The sequence below is a fragment of the Thunnus maccoyii genome, chromosome 12 (assembly GCF_910596095.1).
Source record: "Thunnus maccoyii chromosome 12, fThuMac1.1, whole genome shotgun sequence".
In the NCBI taxonomy this organism is placed as follows: domain Eukaryota; kingdom Metazoa; phylum Chordata; class Actinopteri; order Scombriformes; family Scombridae; genus Thunnus; species Thunnus maccoyii.
In genome coordinates, this window is record NC_056544.1 from 2,676,375 (window position 1) to 2,691,209 (window position 14,835).

At 39.7% G+C, this 14,835-nt stretch overlaps 1 long non-coding RNA gene across 1 annotated transcript in view; it reads left to right on the forward strand.

Annotated features, from left to right (window-relative positions):
- Positions 1-14,835, forward strand: part of LOC121908625 — a 74,266-nt gene that overhangs the window by 592 nt on the left and 58,839 nt on the right. The window contains exons 2-4 of the long non-coding RNA XR_006099280.1: positions 261-335; positions 518-598; positions 2,143-2,205. This is a non-coding gene — a long non-coding RNA (uncharacterized LOC121908625). The remainder of the gene's footprint in view (positions 1-260; positions 336-517; positions 599-2,142; positions 2,206-14,835) is intronic.

Genomic DNA, 14,835 nt, shown 5'->3' on the forward strand with positions numbered 1-14,835 from the left:
TTCAGCATGACATTGGATTTAATTTACCTTTCCATCCTTGTTGAGAGGACAGACATAATTCTGGAGGATTCTAGTTTTTTCATAGTCAACAGACTATAATCATTTGGCTTGTAAAGTAACTAAAAAACATTTTCCGAGTGGATTTCTTTCCCTCAAAGCACTCACAGAGAAACAGCCATGTTACCTTTTGCATAATGTTACACGGGGAAAATCCTGTTGTCATAAGATATTTATGATAATATCTTTTTTTCATTTTGCAGGGTCCTGATGAGGAAATGCCTCTGAGAGATTCTGGGGACACATATTCTCCATCCACAGTTGAAGAGTTTGAAGAGGTATATCCTGATAAAAGAGAGATTTTAATTAAAATCTTGCAGTATTTGTCTATATCTCACAAAATAATCTGGTGGGGTTTAAAGCAAAGTATTCTATTCAAATCCTAAATATCCTCTTGATTGGTGCATTCCCAGTACCTGTCTCTTTCTTTTCCCTTTCCTCCATACTTTATCTGTTACAGATGACAACTGACACCATTGGACTCAGATGGCTGCGAGCAACCTGAAGTCCAGTGCTTGGTCCTTTCAATAAGGATGGAAAGGTAAATTAAATCCATTCCATCCCATTACTTATGGGAAAACGTCATATTGACCAACATGTTTCATTACTGCTGTTTGTGTGTGTGTGTGTGTGTTCTGTTGCCTGAATGTGATATGCTTTATATGGACAATGGTATGTAAGGGCTTTCTTGTAACATGCTTTTCAGAATGTAAGTCAGTATAGTGTCTTTGGGTGTGTAAAGCAGTGTATGACAGAAATATGACTTGTGAGGCCCATACAGTTTATAGGGTCCTGCCTCCAGTTGGGGTTGATTGTGGCATCGCTTGTTTTTAAGAGTATCTGGACAACCTGCATTTGATTTATATGTTAATCCAATGTGTATGGTAAGTTGTTTAGTTACATCTGATGGATGACGACCCAAACACTGGTAATATATGGAATGCAAAATAGCATCTTGTTAAACAATTATCATGGCAAATCTAATAACTATAAAGGCACAAAGTCACTCAACAAAAAAACCTTCCAGCCACTGCAACCCAGTAGTGTCACCATCCCAGCAAGTCGGTTGGAAATAGATAACCAATACCAACCAATAGATAACCAATGAAGAAATCAAGTGAAGATTATTTTGGAAGATTCTAGTTTTCACAGTCGACAGACTGTAATCATTTGACCTGTCCAGTAACTAAAAAAGATTTTTAGAGTGGATTTCTTTCCCTCAAAGTGCTCACAGGAAAATAGCCATGATACTTTTTCATATTGTTACACAGGGAACATTCTGTCCTCAAGATATTATGATAATACCTACTTGTTCTATTTCTTAAGTTCAATTGTACTTTTTTGATTGGTTATGTAATTACATTTTACAGAACATTTTAAACACCAGATTTTATTGTGCCCTTTTATAAAGTTTTATGCTTTGTTTGCTTTTTCTCCCCCTAATGTGTATGGTTAGCTGGCTCTGGATAACAACATATTTATTTTAAATACAAACAACAATGACACTTTTGCAAGTGTCTCAGCCGCCCTTTATTATTCTTGCTCGGGTATTTTACACTCACATTTACAAAACTAGATGTTTCAATCAATGTTTTTAGCCTTTTGGATATTGTAGGAAAAAAGGTCTTTGATTTTTTTGGCCATATCACCCAGTCACACCTCAGTTCTTTGGAAATGAAAATTCATTTGCACACTTTATTGGATTGCATTGTTGAACCTTTTTTATGTTTTTTTATCTTTACCTTCTGACGTAGCTTATTGTGTCATTGTGTCAGTTAAGTATTAAAAGTTAAGTATTAAACTTATGAATGGCATATCATTAAAAAAAAGTACTCTCTGTGTGCATATGGAAAATGCATGTTAATGTGTTATGTTAATCCTTTCAGACTTTCTTATTGGTGCTATTATTGGAATTATTATTTTTATCTCTAAATCTCCAAAATCCTGCAAGACATTCTTGACAGAACTTCTAAAGCTGTATTTCCACACTTATTTTTATCCTCTCTCTTAAAGGAAAAGGACAAATTAACACAGACAGACCACTGTGTTCATTTTTAACCCATCTGCTCTTGTTCTCTATTGTAGATAGCCACTGAGAATCAGTTCTGCAGTCCATGTGAAATGGATACAGTTGTCAACAGTGAGAAGGTAAGTTGAATGATGAATGCCAGTTTCATTACTGGCAAGCTAACAGGCAGACCGGGAGTTCTGATCAATCAATATAGATACCATTAATAAGTTCAAAACAGATATACAGCGGGATATTTGTGTGATTTTGAACTGCTGTCTGTGCAGATTACACTTCACTAAATGTAACAGAGGAGAAAAAAATAGACTAGTCAGTGTGGATTGATATGTTTGAAAAAATGGAAGCGTGTCTGTCAAGTGCATGAATATTAAGAGAGACGCACAAGTGACAGATGTCAAAAACATTTCTAAAAACACTTTCTATGAGGATTGGCCGTTCTGTTGTTGCGCCCCCCTGTTGTAACTCTGGGCCCCCCTTGAGGACACAAGTTCCCAGTTTGGGAACCACTGAGTGAAGCGAACACCAAAGGCCAAAGAACTGGCAGGAAAGTTTATTCACTGTATGTACTGTCAAGGCATGTACATATTCTTAATGTCCGCAGATGCTCCTATAAGCCAGGAAATACAGTTGTGAATAAAGAACCTGGGAGAGCCAAAGTACTGGGTTTGGCTGTAGTTTGGAGTCTGTATTCTGTCAGCAGATCTCAAGTGGAGTGTGAAAGCTCCCAAATGTGATGAAATAGGATGAGATCGCCTCAGTTGTGTGAAAATATGACCTCTCTATTATTCAGTTTGCCCTCTCTACAACAAACACAGATAAGACCTTACAAAGTATGAATACATGCAACAGAAGCTCTGTGAAGTGGGACGTTTGTTGTTATGTCTATGTATGGAGTTCTCTGTACATAACCTGGAAGAGACCGTCAAACCCTCCAATTTCCAGAGAGTTGTGCAAGCAGTTGAGAAAGTTTAAGGTTTTGATGAAGACGAACACTCATACCAAACACCAAGTCTTGCTCTGAAACTGAGACATACACCCTGGAAAACCTGTGACATCGTTCATTGTAGGGCCCCCATGGCTGAAGATGCAGAACTGATGAAGTCCACTGACATGTTCAAAAAATTGTACATATCCAAGTCGTCTGAGTTAGTGTCTCACAGTGCCCTGAATACACTGAGTGATGCAAGGTATAACAAGCCATCAACATTACCCTTCACTGAAGATATTCAGATACTTCACCAGTACCTTGTGAAATCTGCTGAAAGTGCCTTTTGCAGCCTAAAGGAGGCCACCACATAGAACTATGGTCAACTTGCAAAAGTTACACTTGTACAAATCATTGTGCTCAATCGCAGATGTGCTGGGGAAAGAGACAACACAACACTCCATGAAGATGTTGCCGTGGGGTTATCAAAGGCCAAACACAGGCTCTGAAATTGAAGTCATGGGGAGAAGGGGCAGAAAGGTTGCAGTCATGCTTACGCCAAGCATGATTAATGTTATATCACTACTGGTCAGTAAAAGAACAGAATGTGATGTTTGTGCCACAAATGTCTTCCTGTTTGTGAGACACAAATCAATGAGCCACTACAGAGGACAGGTCTGTTTGCATATTCATGCAAGCCAGTGTGGAGCAAAGCCCCCTGCACCTCAGACTGACACAACTCAGGAAACATGTCGCCACACTTTCAATGACCTTAATTTAAAAAACAACAAACTTGATCAAGTTGCAGATTTCCTGGGTCATCTGTGTCCACCGAGATGTCGGTTCCCACAACACAATTGGCCAAGATTTCCAAGTTGCTGATATCAATGGAGAAAGGATATCTTTCCACCATGCAGGGGAAATTACTGGATGAGACTGAAATTGAATATTTGCATTACAATTAGCAGTTCTAGGTGTGTTGTGAGTATGTTCTTATTCTTTCTAGATACTAAGTCAAAAGCATATCAACTTGCCATATCCAGTGGTCAACAAAACTTTCCAAGCTAAGGCTGGGAAATAATTCAACATTCTAATTTATCAGCTTTCAGTGGATTAGGATTGTGGTAACGTTGTCATATTGTGGAATCATTTTACAAAATTCTATTGTCCAAATTAAAATTTGTTTGTAAAGTTGTTATCCAAAACTACAGAGCCCCTGATGTATCTGTGAACACAACATAATGACTACTAATAAATATACAAATAAAATACATATTAGAATAGAATAAAAATAAAAATACAGACATATGAAGCTAGCAAAGCGTTTCTGATTCTGATTGATAAAAATTAACAAAATTAACCATTCAAATAAAATATGGTGCATTCCTTATAGGTCAGTCACAATTGACAAATGGCAACCCCTGCTCTAGATTCTTGAAGTTCCTCATCCAATAGGCTTCTTCATTTTACACTAATTACAGAATTGAGCCCTTAAATGATAGTACTATATGTTAGGCTAAAAATACTATTTCTAATATGAAGTTAAGTGTTTTTTCTGTCCAGCTATTTGTGTGAGTTTTATTAATACTATTTACTAGATGACATTGCGTTGAATGACGATGAGGCTGAGGACAGTGGGAGCCAATCTGATGACAGTGGCACAGCAGTCACAATGTCAGTGTGTGGAATGAGGCGGTGGATGCTGCATTAAACTTGACAATCATAGAGCAGGTCCATGACATTGAAGATTTTGGTTGGTTACCTCACATCATGGTTGGTTTTTCTGTGAGTAAAATGCATTTTTTACTGTGAAAAATTTTACTTAACCAAATCAAATTACATGTTTAGCAGGAGCAGTATCATCCACAGTAAATGAGACTGTCCCTCCCTCTGAAGATAAGGCGAGTTTGATTGATAGCACAAAAAGGCATTGAGACAAGGTGTAAAAGAAACAAAGGCAATGTGAAAAGACAAATAAGATTTAAGAAGAATGACTAATCGTCAGTAACATTAAATCTATGTCCATTTCTGACTGCCAGTTCACCAAAGCTGGGCTGCCTCAGGGTCTGTTTATGGTCAATCAGAACTGGTGTGTAGGACTTGTAATCCAACCACATCGAAAATCAAGTGTTCATAGTCGTTCAGATTGGTCACATTCAAAGGTGGAGAAAGAGCTTTCTGTCATATAAGAAATGAGGGGGACAGGGGAAATGTGATATTGTGTAAATACAGGGATAATAGCGCATATTTTTATACAGTCTCTCCTGGAAAACATTCAGAGTGCTGCACTCTGTTGTTCACATAGTAAGTAACGGAAATAGTTATGTCAAAAATGTTGAATACCTGACTCCTTTCTCACCTTCACACAGCTGGCCAATCACAATTAATGATAATGTGATCTGACCCCTGAATGGGGGGTGCAGAATTTAAAGTATTGCACTTACTTCAGGCAGATATGAATTATAGATCTGGGAGTTTTAAAGGTTCTATATGTAGGAATCAGAAATTCCTTCTCATTAGTGACATCTGTGGCCATTACAGCTGTAGTCAACATCCTGGTGCTTGTGACCCAACCTGCAAACCACTGACTTTCTTTTTTTTACCAACTGTGTTTACTAAAGACCAGTAGGCTCAGTGAGCTGTGGGCAGGGAGTAGTGAACTGTGGCCGGGGAGCAACGAGCTGTGGTTGGGGAGCTACCCACTGTGGCTGGGCAGCAACGAGCTGTGGTCCGGGAGCAACAAGCTGTGGTCCGGGAGCAACAAGCTGTGGTCCAGGAGCAACAAGCTGTGGTCAGGGAGCAATGAGTTGTGGTTGGGGAGCAACGAGCTGTGGCTGGGCAGCAATGAGGTGTAGCCAGGAAGCAACGAGCTGTGGCCAGAGAGCAACGAGCTATGGTCGAGGGGCAACACGCCGTGACTGGGCAGCAACGAGCTGTGGTCCAGGAGCAACGAGATGTGGTCGTGGAGTAACATGTTGTGGCCGGGCAGCAACAAGTTTTGTTGTGAAATGTGTGCTTATTACAGTCTTTGGACTACCCACAGGAGAAACAACAGGGGTAAGCTATGTTCTGCTATCCCTCTGGAGCTTGTTTTCTGCTCCTTTGTTGATGACATAATGTTGTTTTAGCTGTGTGTGCTAAGGAATGTGTGACTTGTCATTGCAAGGGTGTTTTGTTTTGAAATGTGTAGTGGTTGATGGAGACAGCTAGCTGTTTCATTAGCTGGAAAGCTAATATCTGCAGGGTATTTAGAGTCGGATAGCACTGTTTTTGTTGTGTTATTGTGTTGTTGTGTCATTATGCCGGTTGTTTGTTGATGTTAGCGGGAGAGAGGCAAGGCACTTAGGAGCATGCAAGAACGTCACCTCTGTTGGATGTTCATGGAAAATCCATCAGAGGGAGCACCATGGCTCAGTGCAACTGTTGCTGTGGTAACAGCAGGACCGGAGGTGGCTGAGGGAAGAAACATAAAAGAAGGAGCTGCTGGAGCGGGTGGAGTCGAAAGCATAGAGGTAGGTGCAGCTGAAGGAAGGGAAGAGGAAAGGATGGGGGGATGTATGTGGGGGGGTTGATTGTGCAGCCTGCGGACACAAGGATGAGAGAAAAGACGAAAAACACAAGACAGATCAGACAGGGGGGGAGCAGGCATAGGGGAAGATACGACCTGGCCCTGTGAGAGGGCTGAAGCAGTTTGCTGCGTCGTGACATCATCGACGTGCGGCGTACAGGAGGAGCTGGGCGGGGAACCAGGAAGTGAGCGGCCGTCTGGAGCAGAGGTGGAGGTGTAGGCAGAGAGGAGCAGGAAGAACCTGGCTTTGGGTGCATCCCAAGTCTCTTAAATTGCATCCATGTTTCCCTCACTTGTGTCTTTTCCTTGCGTCTTAGTCCCTCCCACCGTGGATGCAAGGAGAGACGCAAGGAAACCAAGCGAGGAGAGAGGAAAAGAGGAAATTTGTATTAAGAACCATTTCTACTTTCTACTATTTATTGATTATTTGCACCTGTATTTTTTGATAACCCTGATGAACCCTGTGAATTCATCATTCAGAAACTTGGGACGCCTGTCAAAATGGCGCATCAGGAACAACTTCCGGTTCAGGCGAGTAGCAAGGAGACATAAATTAAGAGACTTGAGATGTACCCTTTGTTGTCCGTTCGGCAAAACGGCATGGTATCTGGAGTTCAGCCTGGCCTCCAGCCGGGGCTGAAGAAGTCTGGGCTCTGTTGTAGTAGGCGGCGTTGTGACGTCATCAGTGTGTGTCGGCCCGGCGGCGGACAATGGACCCGGAAGAGCGGGAGGATTTGAGCTGCTGGCGAGAGAGTTGATGGAAGTAGAGTCTGCATAGAGTTGGAAAGTTTGTCTTTATCATCGTTTCGTAGGAGTGGGACGACCGTCTCCTTGAGAGCTCGCCGGAGGTGAGCAAACATCCGGTTGAAGATGTTAATCGCTTGGAAAAGAGCTGCGTCCGAGTGGGCCATTGCATGGGTGCGTGTGGAGCGTCTGGATCCCAGCTGATCAGAAGCGTGGCGTCTGGAGGAGAAGGGTTCCATGTGGATGTGGTGGTGAAGGAGATATCACGTTGATACTGCTGGATCTAGTCGTGGGGGGTATGTTGCCGAGGAATGTGGATCATGGAGCATGGGTGGAAGGTAAGCGTTTGCGATGCAAGCATGTTGTAACTGTTAGGTCGTGTGAGAACTGAGACAAAAGGGGTTAGACACGCTTATATAGGTATGCACGGAAGTTTGAATTAGTGAGGCGTAGTCTTGCTCATGAACCTTTGTTATAATAATAACTCAATTTAAAGACGTGAAAGTGTTTGTTTTGACCTCATAAGTCACATATTTGTCAAAAAGAGAAGTGCCTGCATAAACCAGTAGTGTGAGGGTGGTCTGTATGAAGTTTTATAGGATGTATCTGAAGTCTAAAGTGAGCTTTTTTGGAGTCAGATTTTTGAGAGTGTTGTAACCTAACTCCCATAGCTCTAGGACCTCTGGAAAGGTTAGTCCATCTAAACCATCACTGGGGATGTTTGGAGAAAAAGTCCCTCTAGTAGTACTTGTGTGTGTGTGTGTGTGTGTGTGTGTGTGTGTGTGTGTGTGTGCGTGCACGCATCTAGCCTGTCTCCCCTCCTTATATTGTTTCTGTCTGGACGAAATCACCCAGAGAAATTCATCTGACATCAGGCTTTGCCATGCCTAATTTCTGTTAATCCACAGAGACACACACACAGTCTCTTTTTCCCACTCACACACATACACACACTCACAATCATAGCCACAAACACACAAATAGCACCCAAATGGAGTTGTATCAAGGAGCAGCATGCATCGCAGAGAGACGGAGCAGAACGAGTTAATTTGTACAGTGCTAGGAAACACTAATTCCTTGTAGCGTTTGTTAATTCCCATCATCGGGGCAGAGGCAGCTCCTCTGTGAATAACAGCTCAGAGCTCTGACAGGCTGCCAGCCGTGCATGTGCATGCCCCTGTTTATATTTGTGCACTTACTACTGCTGCACTGGGGATCAGCTTTGGAGTTTGAAAGATAATGAATAAATGCAATGAAAACTACTCAACTACGCCATATGAAGTTTAGAGGAGCATTGTGTGTGTGTGTGTGTGTGTGTGTGAGAGAGAGAGAGAGAGAGAGAGAGAGAGAGAGAGAGAGAGAGAGAGAGAGAGAGAGAGAGAGAGAGAGAGAGAGAGAGAGATCAAAATAATATTACTGTCACATTTGAAGCAATGCCTCTAATTAGGCAATTAAGTTGCTGTTGCCAATTATAAACAGACAGACAAACTAACTGATGTTAGTTTTGTTTTTATATTTGTCATTCTTAATTTTACTACTAGCGTAGGAATCACCTAAAAACTCCTACAGCACTTTTCACTGTTGCTAATGAAAAACTAAATGTTACAAACTGCAACTTACTGACACTGTACAATTTAAGGATAAATCCAGTTTATTACAACTTTTGTCTTAACCCTTTGCATCAAAATTCATACCCCTTAATCTTCAAATCATCATGTTAAACTAGAACACACAGACATCATACACACACTGTACACACAAATTTGACTATTTTAGCAATGTCACATTCCTAGCACTCAGCTTTTATTTTGGAAACTGTCCTCCAAAGAAAAAGGACAGGGTTAGTCATTAATGCAAGTGCTCCAAAAGCATATACTGTATATATGACCTGCTGCATCATTTTGAGTTACTTTTACCCATAAACACATTTTGAGTTTTCTATATCTAAGAAAGAGGAAAGTCTCAGCTTTATGGCAATATCAACATTATCTCTCCACACCAAATATTCTATGAGACATGCTCTTCCAAAGTTTGACTGTCATCTAACATTATTTTTGAGAAAAAGGGCATTAAAGATAATTCATTTTCAGCCATTTTTCACATGGATTAAAACAAATTTATGAAGACTCAAGTCAAAATGAACACAATAGTTATAGTCTAAATAGTCTAAAGTGATATACATACCTTCAAATATATGTATATATATATATATATATATATATATATATATATATATATACATATATGTGCACGTGGTCACATACACGAGCACATACAAGGTACAGGCCTAGAAGCCCATGTAGACAAGAATCCAAAACATATGGAATACAACTGATTGAATATTAACAAATATACTGTACATATGATGTAATATATAATTGTATATTTAAATATAATCATATAAAAATATATAACATAAAATATTAAAAATGGAGCCACGTGCACACAGGTACATGCACAAACTTAACCAAATAATAAAAAAAACTATATTAGAAAATAGAATGTGAACAAATATTATGTACATATAATGTTATATAATAATATTGTATTTAAATAATGTAATGTATAATGTATTTAAATCATTATAATGAAAATGTTAAATATACCCCCCCCCCCCACCACCACTGCCACACACACACACACACACAGGTAAATGCACAAACGCACAAGCCTATATCCAAACAAAAAAAATATGAATACATATTATGTACATATAATGCTATATAATATATAGTATTTTTAGATATAACAGGAAGACTAATGTGGGATACTTATATATATATATATAATTAAATATAGACACTTGCACAAAATTGAGCTAAATTATGTTCATATAATGTAATATAATCTAAGTTCATGTAATTTAATGTAATAATACAGAATATGTTTAATATTAATATACAGTACTGTGCAAAAGTTTCAGGCACTAAAAGTAAAGTGAGAATGCTTACAAAAATATTGCCATAAATTGTTTTAATTTGTCAATTAACTTCTTTCAAATGAAATCAATATTTGCTGTGAGCAGCTTTGCCTTTAAAACAGCAGCAGTTCTCCTCAGTTCACTTTAACACAGTTTGGATTTATTATTTAGGCCATCTCAGGTGCTTCTTCATGTAATCCCAGACTGACTCCATGATGTTGAGATCAGGGCTCTGTGGGGGCCAAACCATCTGTTGCAGGACTCATCATTCTTCTTGTTGCTGAAAATAGTTCTTTATGACTCTAGCTGTATGCTTGGGGTCATTGTCATGTCATTAATAAATTTGGGACCGGTCAGACACCTCCCTGATGGTATTGCATAATGGATAAGAATCTAAACATCTAGGGTGCCTAAAACTTTTGCACAGTACTGTATATATATATATATATATATATATATATATATATATATATAATTTAATATTTAAACAGTTGTTCTTGTTCTGTCCAGAACAGTTATCACAGTGCAGCAGCCCTTGCTGATACAGTGACCCTCATTGATCAAGTAGTTGACCTGCTGAGGCACACACTCACAACAGACACCAAATACACCACACTTGCAGGGAACTAAAAAGTACATTGGTCCAGGCTGGAGACAGACCTTTAAAAACAAGACAAAACAAGACAAGAAAGGAAAGAATGAGTAAAGAGTGATTCGCTAATTATACAATTATTTATTAATCATATGTGTATAAATTATGCATACATCTTGGTCAGTACCTTTTGTCACACACACACACACATTGACATGGATTTATGTATCATTCTTGCATTTTTTATTCTTGCAATATTTATTTTGTGTTATATTTCCTCACAATCTGAGGAGGTGACACTAACAACAATTCACCCTATATGTTCATTGAAACATTATAGTTGTAATAAAGCTGTAGTGGATGGTGAGGTCTCGGCTACAGGGTGGATTTGGCCCAAGCTTGACACCCAGCATACCAACTGTTGCCCTGCAGCTTGTAACCATGTCCTGGTGTGCCTGACACTCCATGCCGACAATGCAGAGGTGTTGCTCCTGCTTCCTCAACTTTGCTGACTTCACACAGTCCTGTAGGTTGGAGCTGTGGTAGATGGCGTTGTTATTTTTTTGGCAGACCCAGCACAAGTCTGTCATTGGTTTCCCAATGACAATGTTGGGGGTCAGCTGCCTCCACAGCACACAGGAGCGCACAGACAGTGTGGGTGTCTCTATGCGCACCTGCTATTTTGGTTCATGTATGTGCTGCAGCGCAAAGTGCAAAAGGGCTGAGTGAAGGTGAATATAGATCAGCGGGTGTGGTGATTATTAAATACTCTCTCAGCCAGTCACATCACTGCTCTCATAGCACGTGAGCAACCACCTTTTGGGAAATTGATATACACGTGCTGTACAGTATTGTGTATCTGCATTAAAGGGTGATGAAACACCAAGGGCTTTGTGGTCACTAGACAACAGTCAGTTCTGCAGGTCATGTGAATGGCTGGGGTCCAAAAAGACAGGTATCATTCCTTTTTCCGTAGTGATCAATAAAACTACTAGTGATTGGAACAGAGAAAAAGCAGCCAATTGTAAATTAGTTATCTGATTAAGGTTTTTTTTTTTTTTTGTAACTGTTTTTTTAAGATAATTTTAGTATTTTGCCTTAATTTGATAATGACAGCTGAGATACATACTGAGAGAGGGGTATGATGTGCTTTTCAGCTGGAGTTGAACCAGGGTTATGTGGCATACAGCTTAACTAGCTGGTCACCAAGATGCCCCCCATTGGCTGACACTGTGGCACACTGTAACACTCTGTCAGGTTAAGCGATTGTGCATGTGAACTTCTTTCCAATATAATAACTTCTCTATACAATGTGATTTTGTGTGTGCAAAAAAAAAAAATCCTGCACAAAATGTCCCATCATGCACTCCAAATTGAGACATTAATATGATGCCATATGAGAGCGGCACAGGTAAGTTATTGTTGTGCCATTCATGTGAGGAGTCAGCCAGCTCTGCCAGAGAAAGACTCTAATGCACATACTCTATGGTCCCAGAAACATGAAGGAACTTTCTTTTTATGTTTCACAATAGCCTTGGAACATGGTATCCAGTTATTTTAATACATACACCCATGGGACTCACTTGGATGGTGCAGTACAGCAGTGTGGCTGGAAGGATGATATCTGGTAGTGCTGCGGCTGATAGTCTTGTAACATTTTCTGTAACCTATGAGTTACCATAAAGGTCTTCCCTTTAGGCCGAAAATAACAATAATAATAATAATAATAATAATAAAAAACCCCTAAAAAGTCTTCTTGTAATTCTCTTCCATGAAGATAAGCCTTTCTGATTAATGTAACAATACTGTCTTTCCTCTGGCACCAGCCTCACTTCAAACTTTTTGCTCACCTATTTATAAGGATCCATCACTAGAATCTAGTGTTATTTTTGATGTATAATATTTTGTGTTTAGCAGAGCTTCTTTAGTGGCGCTAAAAACTGGTTGAAACAACAACATATGCACATATTTGGAGCTCTTTGTTGAGTGGATCACTTAGAAATAATGCAGGGAGGAATAGTACAAGCAACCTGACTGTGTTTTCAAAGGCGGATGATGTCCCGTTTGAAATTTTCGGAAACATCAAATCCATGTTTAAAGCATATTTTAGAAGACGAATGGTATAATTTACCAATACTCTTACCTGAATTTGTTCTTATGCTATGAACAAGTTTAGAACTGCCTTAAACCATGCATTCACACAAATCATAAAGGTCCCACAGTCTTAAAAAATTATGTAGTCAATATTTATTCAATGTTAACACTATATTAGAACCACTATTTAAAAAATGATTGGGCCTAAATATACAACATTTAAAAGTGTGAAATTGCTAATAATACACAACTTATTTACTAATTATAAGATTAATAGTTAAAATGTAATCCAGAAATCATCATCACACATTTACCAACTTTTTCTTTTGTTACTGACATGCTGTGTGGTAGTGGCGTTACAGGTATGCAGGCTGTATACAGGATTCACCATCAGGCTTCAAATGGTGGTGCCAATGACATGTTTACCAGCCAAATCTGCCTTTTCTGTCTCCTACGTCTGAAACTATTATTTGTATTTCACTAACTGTTTCTACAGTTTTACCATCATGGCCCTCTTTGCAATGAGTGACAGCTCTCTTCACTGCTGCACTGCTCCAACAGAGCTTTTCTTGTATAGAGAAATGGGGGTGTGGTAGTATGCTAATTACCTATAGTGGGCACGCACTTGTCAATTTAGAATGATTCTGATTCACTAACATATGCATGGTAGTAAGACCAAAGTTTGCTGGTGCGCACTTGTCACGAATCCATATCAAGTAATTATAATTTATTTGGATAATACAGAAACACGTGTTTGACAGAAGTTTACTTGAGCTAATCAGTTGCAAGCTAACGTTAAGCTTGAGAAGCTAGGTTTCCATTAGCCTGGCTAGCACATTGTACTCCAGCAGTGGAGTTAAACTGGATTTCTTAGGCTCCAGCTGGGTTTGTAGTGTGAAGTTGGTCTGTTTAAATGGAGCAAAGACAGACAGACGGGCAGGCTGCGCATCTTGTTTGTGGCTCCATTTTTAAAAGGCACTGGCGGGCTTGCACCATCCGACCCTTTTTGTTTGCCAACTCAGGAAGGTCTGCAGCAGCTGCTTATTCAGCCTCCGTTTACCGGAGAGACAGTCTCTCACAGTGAGCCGTGGCTTCCACTTTTTCTTCAGTATTTTTGGAGCATGTTTGCAGGGTGTGTCTACATCTCAGGGGAAAAGCTTTTCTTTCTTTTTTTGTAATGCAGACTTCTCTCTCCGTGTGTGTGTGTGTGTGTGGCCGGGCTGTGGAGGTGTGATGTGACAGTGCTAGTTATCCTCCCTTTGTGATCTGTCACCGGCTGGGCTTTCTTCTCCTAACTGGACCATCTTTGTGCTTTCTGAAATGTTAATTTCCGTCCAGTTGGATTTTGGATTAGATCTGGTAAAACTTTAATAGCACCCATGGGAGGAGTCGGTCTCTGCAGCAGCAGCAGCAGCAGCAGCAGCAGCAGCAGGGAAGAATAGGATCCAGCCTTTAGATAATAACAGCAGCGAGTCACAGAGGTGCCCACCTCCAAAAGTTGTAATTATCAGTATTATTATCAGTTATATTTACCCATTTCATTTGTAATATTGCAGGTTTGCATAGACATTGCATGTTTGAGCTCTGATGCCACTGTTGACAGATATTAAAACTGACAGTTAAAATCTCACCTCCAGTTCTTGCTGAAGAACAGACGACCCGTGTTGACCATGTCTCCTCAGCCATTTTTTCATCCAGACTTGTTTGGCTTTTGTTTTTTTTCTCACTGCAAAGCATTACTAAAGCAAGTTGTTGCACCATGTCACTTGTCATTTTGTTTACATCTGCTTTCCCATGAGATCACGTGAGGTGTTGCATTGCTCCTTCTGGCACAATAATCTTAATAAAATCCTGTAGTGTGTGATGCACCATTATTTTTAAATCATGTAGTGTATACATGTTTGAG